Genomic DNA, 15076 nt, shown 5'->3' on the forward strand with positions numbered 1-15076 from the left:
TGTACTTTTCTTTTGAACAACGTAATCTCTGTACTGCAATATCAACGTTATCCCCTTTGAACATTATTTTGTTGTTTTTTTAAAAAAACTACTGAGTACTGACTTGCTTTACTTTGACTCGTAGATGCTCTCGTGTATAATGCTGTCCCTTGTTATTATTTTGTGCTTGTTTTACCCAAAATTATTATATTCTCCACAGCCAGTCCTGGTCGTGGGTTAAAGAAATTTAACTCAGTTTTTTACCGAGTTGAGTTGTAAATTTATTGAAGTTTGATCAAATCAATTTTTACTTAATTAATTTAGATCTAAGATTAATTTATCAAATCCGATGAAATTTAATACCTAAAAGGCATTTTATATATATATACAGAAACAAGTGTCATTAATTTTAGATTTTAAATAAAAGGCTGAAAGAGCACGCATACCTGAGTAGATGAACTTATTCTACCCATGCCTTGTTTTAGCATTTTTTCACCTAATCAGCTGTGCTGCACAAGAGAGAATGGCATATTTTTGTTTACTTATGTTATGGTTATGTTTTTTAAATTCTTATATCTGTTAAGCAACTATCTCAACCCAATAACTTAAGTGAGATCTCATGATATTATTCTCTTCCATGATATAATTTATATTATTCTCTATTAATTTCTTAATTAATAAACGAAGCATTTTGAAAGGTATCATGTAAAATATATATTTTAATCTGAAAAGTTAAGTTGTTTGATGAAATTAAAAAAATATTATTTTATTAACTTTATAGCATATTAAAGGCATTTTCCTTCACCCAAAACAGGCCTGAAATTGCTTTCATTCTTTAAAGAAATAGTAAGCAACTGAAAAGAAGGAAAAGAATTAACCAGGCCTCAATTTGAGTTTTGTACCTTGACTTTGCTGCTGGGAAGAACACATCAAATCTTGCTAAATCACAACATTTACATACTTATAATGTAATGTTTTTTTTTTTTTTTTGCGATTTGATGTGTTCTTCCAGTGCACAAAGATGATAATGTTGCCGCACACTAATTTCTTCGAGTTTCATTTAAGAATAGTGAATTAATTCTGATCGTTGGTATGTAGTGTTACTTCAATTAAACAAGAAATTAAACGATCATTAATGTGGTATTATTTAGAATTCTTTCTTTCTTCTTCATTTTAAAATTTTGGAAAACAAAAATAGAAAAGTTAATCGCAACTATCATTAGAAATTTAAAAAATTATAATTTTTTGATGTTATTAAATTTTATTTCATAGTTCTTATCCTGAATATATTCAAACTAAAACAAAACATCAAATTTAAAGAAGAACTGTATCATTTAACTCAAGTATATAAAAATTAAAAATATTTTTTTAATATTTTTTAGTGTTTTTATATTATTTTAATATACTGATATAAAAAATAAATATTTTAAAAAATAATTGATATTATACTTTCAAACACTTCTTGATCAAAATTTTATTGGGAAAAAAATTGAAACCTCACCAGATAAATTAAGATTAACTCAAAATCTTGTAGTCCAAACCACTTGCAACCCCAAAAGATTGGTGGCAAATGAGGATAGAATCCCATCCATTTTAAATCTTAAATCTTTTGGATGAAACAATAAAACCAAAACTTAACTATCAAGCATGGATTCTTCAGAATTCTTGAAAATGCAGTAAGAAATTTGCGCGCAATGAGATGACATGTCTGAATCGACACAAGAAAATAATTAAAGAATCCGTAAAACAGGATTGAAATTTAGCGAGGGAATCGTAAAATCTGTCAATCTCGAAAAATGACGTTTATGTCGGATCTGCAGGCGGTGGCAGAGTTGTAAGGATGAAGGTCGCTATAGCAGTCATCTGCGAAGGAATACAGAAGCAGAGATACCATTCCATGCAATGCACATTAACTTTTGTTCATGGGACAAACACATGCTTTCAACTAATTGTCTGATGATTATGACCATTAGCTGATAATCATCTCCATTATTGATCACCATTTTCATTTGAGCTGTTCCAATCATGGCGAGATTTAGACTTCAATCCATGGCCCCACTAGTTGAGGAGCACACTTGATTGGAATTTCATGCTTTATTTTGAAATAAAAACTACAGCTAGATGTGGGTTATATTGCCATCAGCCTCCAATCAGAATGACTTTTAAAATAATTATATAATTTTTATTACAAAAGGTTATGTTTCCTAAAAGAATTTCGCAAATTTCTAGTTTTTCACATGTTCTTGTAATGGAGGGTATTTTTTTAAAAAAAATAATATTAACACATCAAAATTTAAAAAAAACTAGAAAAATATTAATTTAATATTTTTCAAATCAAATTAACTTTTAAAATATACCCAAATATAATTTTATATGCAAAAATATACCGTGCTAGCTATAATAATAGACTAACTAGAAAATAAAATTGAAATATCTATATAAGAATCCATCCTTTGTTCATTAATTGATTGTTGACTACTTGTTGGACTTACCTGTTAGAGAAATCTGAATTGAAGATTCTCTTAAACTATACATAGTATTGTATATTAATTTGACATTATTTTTTATTTAAAAACCTAGAGTTATGGACCCATTTTTATATATAAATCTCAATCACTTTTATTAATTCCTTGTCAATATGACTATATGAGATTTTTTTTAACAATTTCCATGTAGTTATTTATAATATTTTACTAAATAATCACTTTATAAAAATACAAAAGAGAGAAAAAAGAAAAACAAGAGAGAAAGCTAAACAGTTACCGCAATTTCCAAATGGGTACTGCCAGATTAAAATGATTGGAAAAATCCTATTAATATTTTATTTCTTTTTTCATTTTTTTTTTGTCCTGGTACGTGCCATGATCATGTTTCCATTACAAATCCACGTGCATTCATTATTGCTCTTCACGTGAAGGACCGTTTCCAACTTTACATGTAGCCTTTTCTTTTTAGAAGGTCACGCAAAACTGGACCCACTAAGTGTGTATGCGCGCGAGTACATCCACTTTTCTTCTAATGGGATCACAAAAACCGTTTCCATTGAAATAACATTTTTTTTTAAATAAATAAATAAAAGTGATAACAACATAAAATAATAAATTATTTATCATCTAAATCAAATAATTAAAATTCATTGATATTTATTGATAGATTCAAAATATATAACATATGTAAATACCTAATTCATAATATAAAATACGAGATCAAACTTGTGAGACATATAAACTTAAAAAATTAGTGAGTTATAAAGCTCTTTTAGACATATAGGATCCAAGCATAGATCACATCCTTCTAACCTCGAGCCCATCATGTGATGTATTTTGTTAAAGTAATTCAAATTAACACAAAAAAAGTACAAACATAAGAGAGAAGGAGACTATAGTTCTTATTAATCTGTTTATTCTAAAATATTTGTTTTAACCTAAATACAAAGATATTATATATAGGCTAAATTAAAAATATTATTCTACTCTTAATAAATAAAACAAGATAAATGTATTTCTTAATATATTTCTCTATTGGATTCGGGTCATTTAGCTCACTTTTTAGAAGTCATGTTAACTCAATAGGCTCATAACATTGGTCTAAAAAATAGGCCGAGAACATTCGTAAAACCCCATCAGACAATATCTATGGATAGAAATACTTGTTAAGACCGCACACCTGTCAGCAACAAACTAACACCAATCATTTTAGCTTTTCTTGACACCAGCATAGTAAAAAAATTTGGCAAAATATCACAATCTATAAAATATTTAAGGAAATAACATAGTTTTCATAAGTCATAAGCCTTATCTGCTACTTGTGAATTACTTGTGAGAACAAAAAAAAGTAGTCAGGTAGTTTTTTCTAGACTTTCAACTCTCCAGCATAAAAAAACTAACACAACATATACATCACAGTTCAGAAACACAAGCTTCAATTAATCTCTTCAACACAATTAAAAAATTCACACATGTCACAATTCATTAAATATAACAATTAACAATCCATAATCAAACAAAATAAAAATTAACATAATATTTTATTAAATTTAAACTAAATTCATAATTCTTAAAACATTAAAACATATAATGTAAATACATCTAAAAATCACTTCAACTCGTGGAAGGGCTTAGAGCGCTCGTGGGTGGGTCTGCACCACCCTAACTTATCCAACTCGAGGACAGACATGTAGCACTCGTGTAGGGGTCAGCACCAAAATCATCTCATCTCGTAAACGGGTTTGGAATGCTTGTGGATGGACCTAACTCCCTAACTGCATGTCCCTGTTCATGATAAACGATCTTGTCTTCCGCTAAGGTTTCTTTGTGATGCTCAACCTCTTTAACTTCCTTAAGTCTAGCACGACATAAATTGAGCGAATTGTTGGTCAGGGCATATGCCATCTTATTGATACTTTCGTGGATAATAGATGCTTTTGTTCGAGCCTCCCATGATAAAAAATGAATCTAATAAATAAAAAATAATAATAAGCACTCATAATCTATAATAAAAGTAACCATCATATAATAAATGTTATATATACAAATGTCTCATTCCTTCATCGCTCAACCAACACCACAATCAATACGTGGTCAAAATATATGCCATACAACTGACTAATCTTATAAAAACCAACGTCAATAATGAATGAGTGAACACTCTCATGAAACTCCATAACGACATCCTAATGAGATTTTATATGATCACCACCTTGAATGTTCAAGTAATTTATTCATAATTTTTTAAATAATTAAATTTGTTTGAAAATTAGTTTTTTTATTTAATCCAAGTCTAGTCAACTGACCTCTCTGTCCTAAATATTTGGAAAAATGTTAGTCCTACATGTATAAAACTGATATGTCATCTCGATCTAAATGCACAACCAAGTTGTCACGTTGGTCCACATTATTAAAAGCATGTGAACCTCTTTTAGTTCGATTATCTCTGCCTCAAGATCATGTAAAGACATATTGTTAGCATTGCTATATAATTAAATAAAAAAATGTAACATATAATAATTTATGTTAATAATTTGAAACAAATACAATTATTAATATGTATTGTCTATTTTGACCGCATATACCATATTTATTTTATAAGTGTCTATATATATATATATATATATATATATATATATATATATATATATATATATATATATATATATATATATATATGGACACTTATAAATATATATACCATCTTGTTATGCAAACAAGCTGCTCTCCTTTAACACTTATTCGTTCTCATCTATCCGAACATCCATATATATTTAGAGTAGTAGATACAAACCATAATGGCATGTCACATAAGGGTCGGGAATAAGAAGTATATATATTTTTGTAAGATTCATTGGTAAAGAAAATATCAATAAATTGCACGTGATTAACATTTCATAAAGTACAACATGTGATAAGAACATGGTTGATATAATTGTCATTTACCATAAATACAAATTGCTTCATTAATGCTAACTGTTTCCTAGACTTCTCTTGAAACACCAGCTATTAAGGGTGTTTTAGCTTGAACTAACCCCCTTTTAAGATCAAATATACTTGCAACATGTGTTCTAGATTTTGTTAAATTAACAAGTAATTTAGTTAGGATAACTAAATGCCATAACACACCACCTAAAAAATTCTCCAATGGTAGCTCTTCGATTAACAAAATATTTATTACATCTATAAAATATAATATGTACTATAACGATTAGAGCCAAGTCATAAACATTATTCAATACATAATTAAAAACTTTTGATAAATTGGTCATCATGTTGCCATAACAATAACCACCACCATATTCATATGAAAATGCTCATTTCACTTTAAGTTCAATTTCTAACCATTCTCTGATCACATCATCTGTCTTAACCAGATCATTATACAATTTATAAAGTTCATGTTTTAAAGTATTTATACTCATCTTATGTAATATATTTTTCAAGGCGTTATTTTTTTAACCTAGTGTTGAAATAACAGATAAAATGGCGCGAATAATATTGATGATATCTAACATGCTCAAAAAATATTTGTGTTATGGAATTTTGAATCACCACATGTCTATATAATATAATACATAACCTAGTGCGATCGTTAATTACATACTAACGAAGCAAGTCTAAAAACCATCTTCAATTATTATTCATTTCTTCTTCAACAATAGCAAAATACAATGAATAAATCTAATTATTTATGTTATAAGCACTTGCAATTAACAACTATACCTTTTACTTACCATATAAGTGAGTGCTTTCAATACTAATCACATGGTAATAATATTTAAATTCATCAATTAAAGCATCAAATACCTAAAATGCTCTTCTAAATAATTATCATCAACCATTTTATTATCTCAATCGATAATCTTTCCTGAATTTGAATCTTTGATATCTAATAGCATTCTAGGCAAGATCTAAAAGAACTCTTTGTGTGTACCAAACAACCTCTCTAGTATTTTCTGCTTAGCCACTCATGCCTTCTAATATAAGACATCATGATCATAATCCTAAATTACAGTAGCTTGAATGTTTACAACACTTATACTTATATCAAGTTTCATAATTTTCAACATCGCCTCAGCAATGAGATCTGATTCAAACTAATGATGGCATTGCAAAACAAGTGGGTTTTGACAAGTGTGCAGCCTTTTAGATTTTGATGTCTCAAATGAATTAAATCTTTGGTGATACCCCCGTGTAAATGCCATTTATATGTTTGTTACTGGATGTACACCAGTTGCAAATAAGTTTTAGTTGAATGCTGGACCGTGTACTAGTGGACTGTGTACTACAATGAATTCTTGATATGCCACCATTTAATTGTAGTGATACAATGAGACTTGTTTTTGAATTTTTGTCCAACCTCCAATTCATCACTCGATAAGCCTAAATGCCTACAAATCAAAGGGCAACCATTACATACATGTTGGCATACACACTCACATGCTAAAATTTAAAAGCGGGAGGTGTCGTGTGTTGGTTTAGAGACTCAACTAACTCATCTTCCTCAACTCTATCAATATGATGATCATCTTTATTGTCACTTGGTTGGATTCTCCATAATAGTATGGAGAAAATTTCGTATCCAACCAAGCTTTCATAATAATAATTTATTGTGCTGACATTTGGTTCCTTTCATTATCATCTAAACTAGAAGAATCGACAACCTGTAATGCCTATGTGGTCTTTTGAGAGTTATTTGACACCTAAGTGAACTCCATACTAGAGAATCTTTCTAGTCCAAATCTACTATTCAAGTATAGTTTTAGAATATTCATCCCATTAACGTTGGCAAACACAAATATTTAATTACACTTCCACCATTACAAATGAGTAGAACAACATAACAAATTAGACTAGCCTCATTTTGCATAATCTTTCATGTGACGGATGGTGGCGGTCGAGATCCAAGAGAAAGATGCTTGTGAGAGGAGGGTCTTCTTCATCGTGGAGAGAGAGAGAGGGGGGGTGTCAAGTGTTACATGTAGGTGTTTCACTGTGGGGGGAGAGGGAGATAAAGGTGGTGCACGATGAATCGTGACGGGAAAGAGAGGCACTGGAGGAGGAAGAGAGAAATGGGGAAAGAAAGGGAAGAAAATGAGGGCTAAGATTTTAATTCGTTTGGAGTCACATATAAGACTTGCAACTCGTGTGTTGTAAATAATGCTTGTAAATTATTAAACGAGGTTATTTTTTAAAATATTTTATGAAATGTTGTATTTTTTTTTTTTTTTTAATGGGCTAAAAACCAAAAAGCTTCCACTCGTTTAGCCTGGGTGCAGTCAAAATGTTTGAATTCAAAAACTCTAGATAAAAGGAGGACAGAAGTAGTTTAACAACGTAGCATTTGCTTATTTTATTTTTCTTTCTCCAACAGAAGACCATTTCCTCGTTGTATTAAGCCGAGCACAGATCTAAAAGCGTACTTACCAGATCTAAGCCACGATATAAAAGGTTCTAAAGAAGGGGACGTGGCCCAATAGCATTATTGTATTTATCATTTTATAGATTTGTACTAGTATAACAACAACTACATTAATCTATCTAATCATCAAAAAACCAAACAAACAAACAAAACAAAAGCCATCACCCGTGCGGGTGGCCAGCACTGCCAATCATTGCTGCCATAAGCCCATACTGGGTATCTTACAAGTGGCAAAATCACACGTGTAGGTGACAAGACGAACGAGAGAAGGGGCTAATTTCTTTTAAAATTCTAATACAAACACCGACACCAGCCATTAATTACTTTAAGCAAGGAGGTTGAAACTTGAAAGTTGGCAATGGAGGCAGGTAGGGCCTTTACAGCCCGGTATGATTAGCCTAGGAGATCTTGCAAGAAACGGCCGAAAGAGTCGAGGAGAAAATATATCAAGCAACGAGACAATGCCCGTTGATTTTACGCATTCATCATTTTATTTTTATGTTTTAAAAATATATTTTTGTTCTTGCTTTAAATTAATATTTTTTTAAAATAAAAATATATTAAAATAATATATTTCTAAATAAAAAACAAACCAGACCATACAAATCCAGTCCAGCATGTTGAACACAAATAACTCTGGTTTGCGTTTTTTCTCCTGTATGGGTGTGGTCATCAAGCCACCACCATGACAACGGCCTGCAGGGATATTGATAACATTCTCGGGCAGAGTTCTCTTTAGTGGGATCGTTTGCTTTAATAATAATAATAATAATAACAACAATAATAATAAAAACATTTTTTATTGTTGAAAAAGCATGTACAAGTCGAGGAGCATCATTTCCATGAAGGAACAAGTCAAAATGATAAGACTTGGGGGCTTTCTTTTGTCCATGTCAGTCTCCTCTAGATTAGCTAGGTGGAGAACTCCAGACAATATGTAAATAATTTCAATTGATTTCCTCAAGTTTTTTCCTCGATCGTTCAAATATTTGCAGCCATTTTCTCCCATCTAAGACATTAAATTTTTCATTAAATAAGAAAGTCAAACTTTTTTTCGAAACCCAACATTATCGCTTACATCATAAGAAGTTTATATTAAAAGAAAGGTTATTTTTTAAAATATTTTTTATTTAAAAATATATAAAAATAATATTTTTTTATTTTTTAAAAATTATTTTTGATATTAATATATCAAAATAATTTAAAAACATTAAAAAATATTAATTAAAAATAAAAAAAATAATTTTTTAAAAAATATTTTTAAAATACAAAAATAAATAGTATCTGAACTTATCTTTAAAATAGATTGAAGAATTGATGAACTTTTGAAACCCAATTGGAAAATAGAAAATAATTTGAAGATTGCCACTTTGCCTGGAATAGCTTCTGGCGTTGGATAAGGTCAGCTATAGCGCCAGTACACATAAACACAATTAATAGCTTCTACTCTTGACATTAAAAACTCAAGTTTTTTTTTTTGAAAATACCACGGCAAGAAAAAACATTTTACATATTAATTCAGCAGAAAAAATTATACTGGTTTAGCTAGTTCTATTAACGTAACCTATTAAAATAATAATAAAATTTAAAAATGTTTTTGATGGGATTAACACAATTTATTTTATTTTATTTGAAGTTATTGCACCATTTTTAATAAAACAATCGAAAAAACTATGCTATATCTCAAAGAAATTACCCAGCTATATTAGTTCATAAAATATTTTTGTTGACTATGCTATTTTAAAAAAAAACTCTAAATACACGGTCCAAGGGTAAATATCTGGTACGTGGTTCCCATGTGCCCAAGTGTCAAATGATTTCTCTGTGACACGTGTACGTAAGAGATTTGCCCAATCAATTTTAATTTTTCTGTAAGAGAGGACATTTCACGCATGCCATGACGACAGGCTGGTGTACGGATAAAGTATAAAGCAGTAAGTATGTGTGTACCATGTGTTCTTACGGTCAATGAACTACAAATTTCTTGAGTTGAATTTTTTATATTTGTTAATTTGGGTGATATAATTAACCTTGCTAAGTATAAACCATGAATAATATAATAACAAAGCAGGGCACACGATCAATATGTAAATATAATTCTCATCAATAAAAAAGGAGCCTAAAAAAAGTTCGTAAAAATAACTGGTAGAGAATAATATAAATCATATCTTGAGACCTTACCTAACAGCTTAAACTTTTGGGTTAAGTTGGTTCTTTGACATGGTATCAGAGCCTTGATGACCAAGCGGTCACGAGTTCGAATCTCACTATCCCCATTTATTTGATAAAAATTAAGCACAAGGTAATATGTGTCTGTGCAAGTTTCAAGCCCAAATGACTTTCACTTGAGGGGTGTGTTAGAGAATAATATAAATTATATCTTGAGACCTCACCTAACAGCTTAAGATTTTGGGTTGAGTTGGTTCTTTGACAATAACTATCATTCCACTTGTTTTTGCATTTTAAAAGCGCTTTTAAAATAATTTAAAATTTTTTTATTTTTTTTCTTTGCTTTAAATAAATATTTTTTAGTATTTTCAAATCATTTTGATATGCTGTTCTTAAAAATAATTTTTTTTCTAAAAAAATTATTTTGATGTATTTTGAAGTGAAAAACCACAACCCAAGCATGTCAATATATATAAAAGAAAAAACAAAAAACTATTATATGGTCATTGAAAATATTTTTAGCTTGTTGCTATTAAGATATATTCGAAGAAAAATCGAGAAGCTTTTGTTGACCTTGGATGCCCGTGTTCCATGCATGCATGCTGACAATGCATTTTGAATAGTTTGTAGGATTTCGGTGAGTGTATATTATTTTATTTAAAAAAAAAACATTTTTTTTTGGGAGTAAATTTTGGAGTAAAAAGACTTTGTATACTATTCTGATTTCCGACTAGTGGATACAACAACCAACAACATAGTACAAATAAATTAATTGTGTTTAATTAATAAATAAAAATCACATTTAATTATTAAAATCTTCTTTTTTCTGTGGAGAAGGGATGTTTGGTGAAGGGTTCCATCTCTCAACATCAAACTCCATCTTGATTGCGCAAACAGAGAGACCTCAATCATTGCCCACGCGCGGGTATAGCAGAAAACGTGGCCGCACGATGCTCAATGATTTTCCAAGGGAAATGATGGCAATCTGGGCTCTACCTGTGAGGAAGGAGGAAAAAAAAACAACGAAGTCACAATCTTTGACCAGTGTCTCTAGCCTTTGTGTGCATGGTCTTTCTCTCCATTTCATTTGGCAGCAGCCAAGTGGATCTTGGAGGGCCTCTCTAAATCATGGTGTTTCTCGTAATAATAACACTCCTTGTCCTTCTCCTGGCTTAACGCAGGGCCATGCTGACATAACAAAGCTAAACATCTTAAGAACAATCAGTTATTGTAATGGTTGGGTCATTAAAGCACTCGAAATGGATCGTTTACTCTCGTAGTAATTCCTTAACTTTAGCTAGTTCATGAGATAAAATAGTATAAATGAAGCAAAAGGTATGTGCAGAGTTGACCCAAATACTTTAGGGTTGAGGTTTATTGCCGTGTAATGCTTAAATGGGACTCAAACTCAAGCTAGCCCTGTCTCTCTTGATTTGCAAGATTAAACAATGTGAAACCTTTATGAATTGTGCGGTAAATTAATGACCAAAGGGATTGCAGGGAGTAATCGCATCTGTCACAGCTGTTCCATCTAGACCAGACGTTGCCTGTATATGCTAGCAGATCGGCATGTATATACACCACTTGTGGTTTTAGATGGAACAGTCAGGACATGCACGTAACGGCTGCTTGCGCCAGTCAGGTGGCCACAGGCGGTGGAAGAACCTCCCTGTAAGCTCATGTCGCGGTGATACAAGTAGCAAGTGAAGCACAACAATGACTGGACGACATTTTCTTGGGAGGTTCAATAATAATAAAAGCAACGTCCATCCTGCTGGTTTGGTGGTGGCTTGAGAATCACGTGGTGCGTGCTACCTTACCTTCTACTGGTCCAAAATGGTAGCTTTTCCTTTAGCAACTCGCAAGAACCAAGGAAACACAGGCCTACAAAATGCGGCAGGCAAGAGAAGTCAAACAAGGGCAGCCCTGCCCAAGGGCAAGCAAATATTCTAGTGTGGCCTTCCAGGACAGTGAACGGTTTACAGAGTGATAAAATACTCTGACGTCTCACTTTCCAGTGTACTAAAAGCTTTCCTGAACATCGAAAGCGAAACATCTAAAGTTTTAACTTTGAACATAAAAGAACGGAACAAATCTGGCCATTTTTATTTGGCTGTGAAAAAACCCAGTAGGGCTCCCTTTCCTTTCGGCTTTCGGCCGTGTCGCATTAAGACAGCAATCACCCACCGACAAATGTTAGTTTAATGCGATGCTGATATTTTCTTGCATCCAGGATTCTGCCAAGACAGAACCATGCATGCAAATCTTCACTTGTATTTGTGTGATTCACATGGATGGCTAGAATCCATCATGCATTGCATCACACAGCATCACTTGCCCTTAGCGCAGCCCCTGCATCCATTGATATTATGCCTAATCAATAATATTTTAGCACAGGAATTAAAGGCTTCATGATGGCACAAGGACAAATGTGAACCTTAAAAAATATTTAAATTTTCCAATTATTTGGACTTAGTGGAAGAGTATTGATTGATTGGCCGAGAATATAGGCCTTTGAGGCAAAAGTGAGAATATATTGCCTTGTCTTATCAGCGAATAAAAGCGAAGCTAGCCTAGCTATTTTGCGGCAAATAAACCTAATTTGGATTGAAAAGATGACTCATAGAACAGTGTTTTCCTGTTCTCTGGATAGATCTCCAATCAACATCTCAAAACTGATAAGAGACTCGATAAAAGATAGAGAGACCCAGGGATTATATAAGATCAGCAGCATGTTTCCCGCAAAATCCTTCATCACCTTTTTCCTGGATTTGGGATTTTATTGCACGCGAATCTTGGATGCAAGTGTCAAAGAGGAAGGTTTAATGATATACGTGTCCTACAAATAATTCCTGAGGGCGTGCGTGGTTCATAGAAGCAGACTAATCCATGATTTTTGGAAAATCTAGACATCAAAACAAAACCCTAGCATGGCCACATTATTGCGCAAGCACAACTCCCTCACTTCCAACCAAATCATGGCCATCATTACCTGCCAAGCACACCTTAATCACTTCTTCTCACCGACTGCAACATTACATTATCTCAAAGCGGGGTGAAAAGGAAAGAAAAATCATCCATGTAATCTATAGTGGAAGAAACTGCGGTTCATGCAAACAGCATGTTTTACAAAGGTACTTTCTGGTTCCACTAACATCAACTTTTTGACAAACAGAACAGATCCCATGCGCCATTAGTATGCAGCAATGAAAGCTGACAGATCCTATCATAATGAGCCACTAGTATGCATAATATATTTATACCATTGACGACTACAATATCCTGCATTCAAAAGGTAGCTCCTCGCTACTTTTTATCCAAAAATGTGAGACCTAACCCACACAGTTGGCAAATAGAAGCACAAAACCTGCCAATTATCCAATCAGAATTATCACATGGTAACTCGAAGTTAAGGTGGAGAGCTAATAGCTAAAAATTCAGAGAGAGCAACTAGTGATGATCCACACTCCACGCTGTCTATTAATCAACCTATGGTTAGAAAAATGAACAAGAGACCCGATGAATCATTGATAGACATTATTGGGATTCAACTAAAAGCACCATACAGGAAAATATCAGAAAATTGAAGTGGTGTGATGAAACAATCATTTATGGACATTGATCATATTCATATGCAGGCCAAGAGAAGACGGTCCCCTGCATTCCTTCGTGAGGCATGTTGGGGCCATATACTCATTAATTAAGAGTAATCATGTCGCCTGTATGCAGCCCATCAACATCACCATTTCATGTTATTCTCCTACTTTCCTCTTCCCTAGCTCATGACAACTGGTATCCTGAGTCATGTTTGAGGAAACAGACCAGAATGGTCCCCTGGGGGACCATGAGAGCATTGGTTTGAAGACCACGAAAACTATACAGGCACAGACACACCTACTTTATTCTTTCAATGCCAATTATGCTTCTTATATTCCATCTAGTTTTTGTTCAATTGATTTAAAACAGAGCAAAAGGAGTTAATATTTATACAATAGCATGTGACAGGATTGAATTGAGACAGTGGTTAATGGTCTAAGCACAAGAAATGTAGCATAATTAATAAAACCGACTCAAACACTAAACACGGCTTTGAAGCAAAAGCATCGACGAGAGCAAAAGGAGTTAATATTTGTACAATATCATGTGACCGGGTTGAATTGAGACAGTGGTTAATGGTCTAAGCACAAAAAATGTAGCATAATTAATAAAACCGATTCAAACAGTAAACACGACTTTGAAGCAAAAGTATCGACAACATTTAAACCCTAATGCTTGGTAAACAATTCGATTTTTTTGGCACAGTAAAAGCATATGAAAACAATCAAAGTACCCAATATTTCACCTGTTCATTAAAAATCAGAAAAGAAAGTACCAAAGTTAATATGCTCCTTCGCACTTGCATTTGATAACAACATAAAACTTTTCAAACTGAATGGTTTCATATTTACTAACATGGTCTAGACATTATCTTCCAAATTATAGAAAAAAAGTAATACCACATGAGCTGTATTCTACAAATTATCCTTATACATATGAATACTCAAAAGTCCCATGAATATATATGAAGGACTCTACTATCACTGCTTTAAAACCTTTAGTTGGGCCTCTAACATTGCACCAAGTATTCCTCAAGTAGCATACTAGAAAAGAAAGGGCTTTTGGGGTAGGGGGAGGTTCTGTCATAGGGGAAGGGAACAGCAAGAACACCAAAAATCCAACATGAAGAAGGATGCGAAAACAGCATCAAGAAGTCGCTTCACAAGATGAATTCTACCTATTATGTTTTTTTATTGGATCCCGTCCTGAGGTTGCAGGTAACATCTGCCAGAGGTTTTTGGACAAATAAACCGCACTAAAACCTCCAATAAAATGGACTCAGAACTGAAACAAGCTCTTGTCTGTAACAATGTGAACCCAGATTAAATTGGTAATAATCAGTTCAAAGTTCTATTTCCTTCCTAATCCAACAATTCCCTCCTTTTGCAATCCATTGACTCAAAAGCAATCAAAAACTTTT

Source organism: Populus trichocarpa, chromosome 7 (genome assembly GCF_000002775.5).
Source record: "Populus trichocarpa isolate Nisqually-1 chromosome 7, P.trichocarpa_v4.1, whole genome shotgun sequence".
Lineage (NCBI taxonomy): Eukaryota > Viridiplantae > Streptophyta > Magnoliopsida > Malpighiales > Salicaceae > Populus > Populus trichocarpa.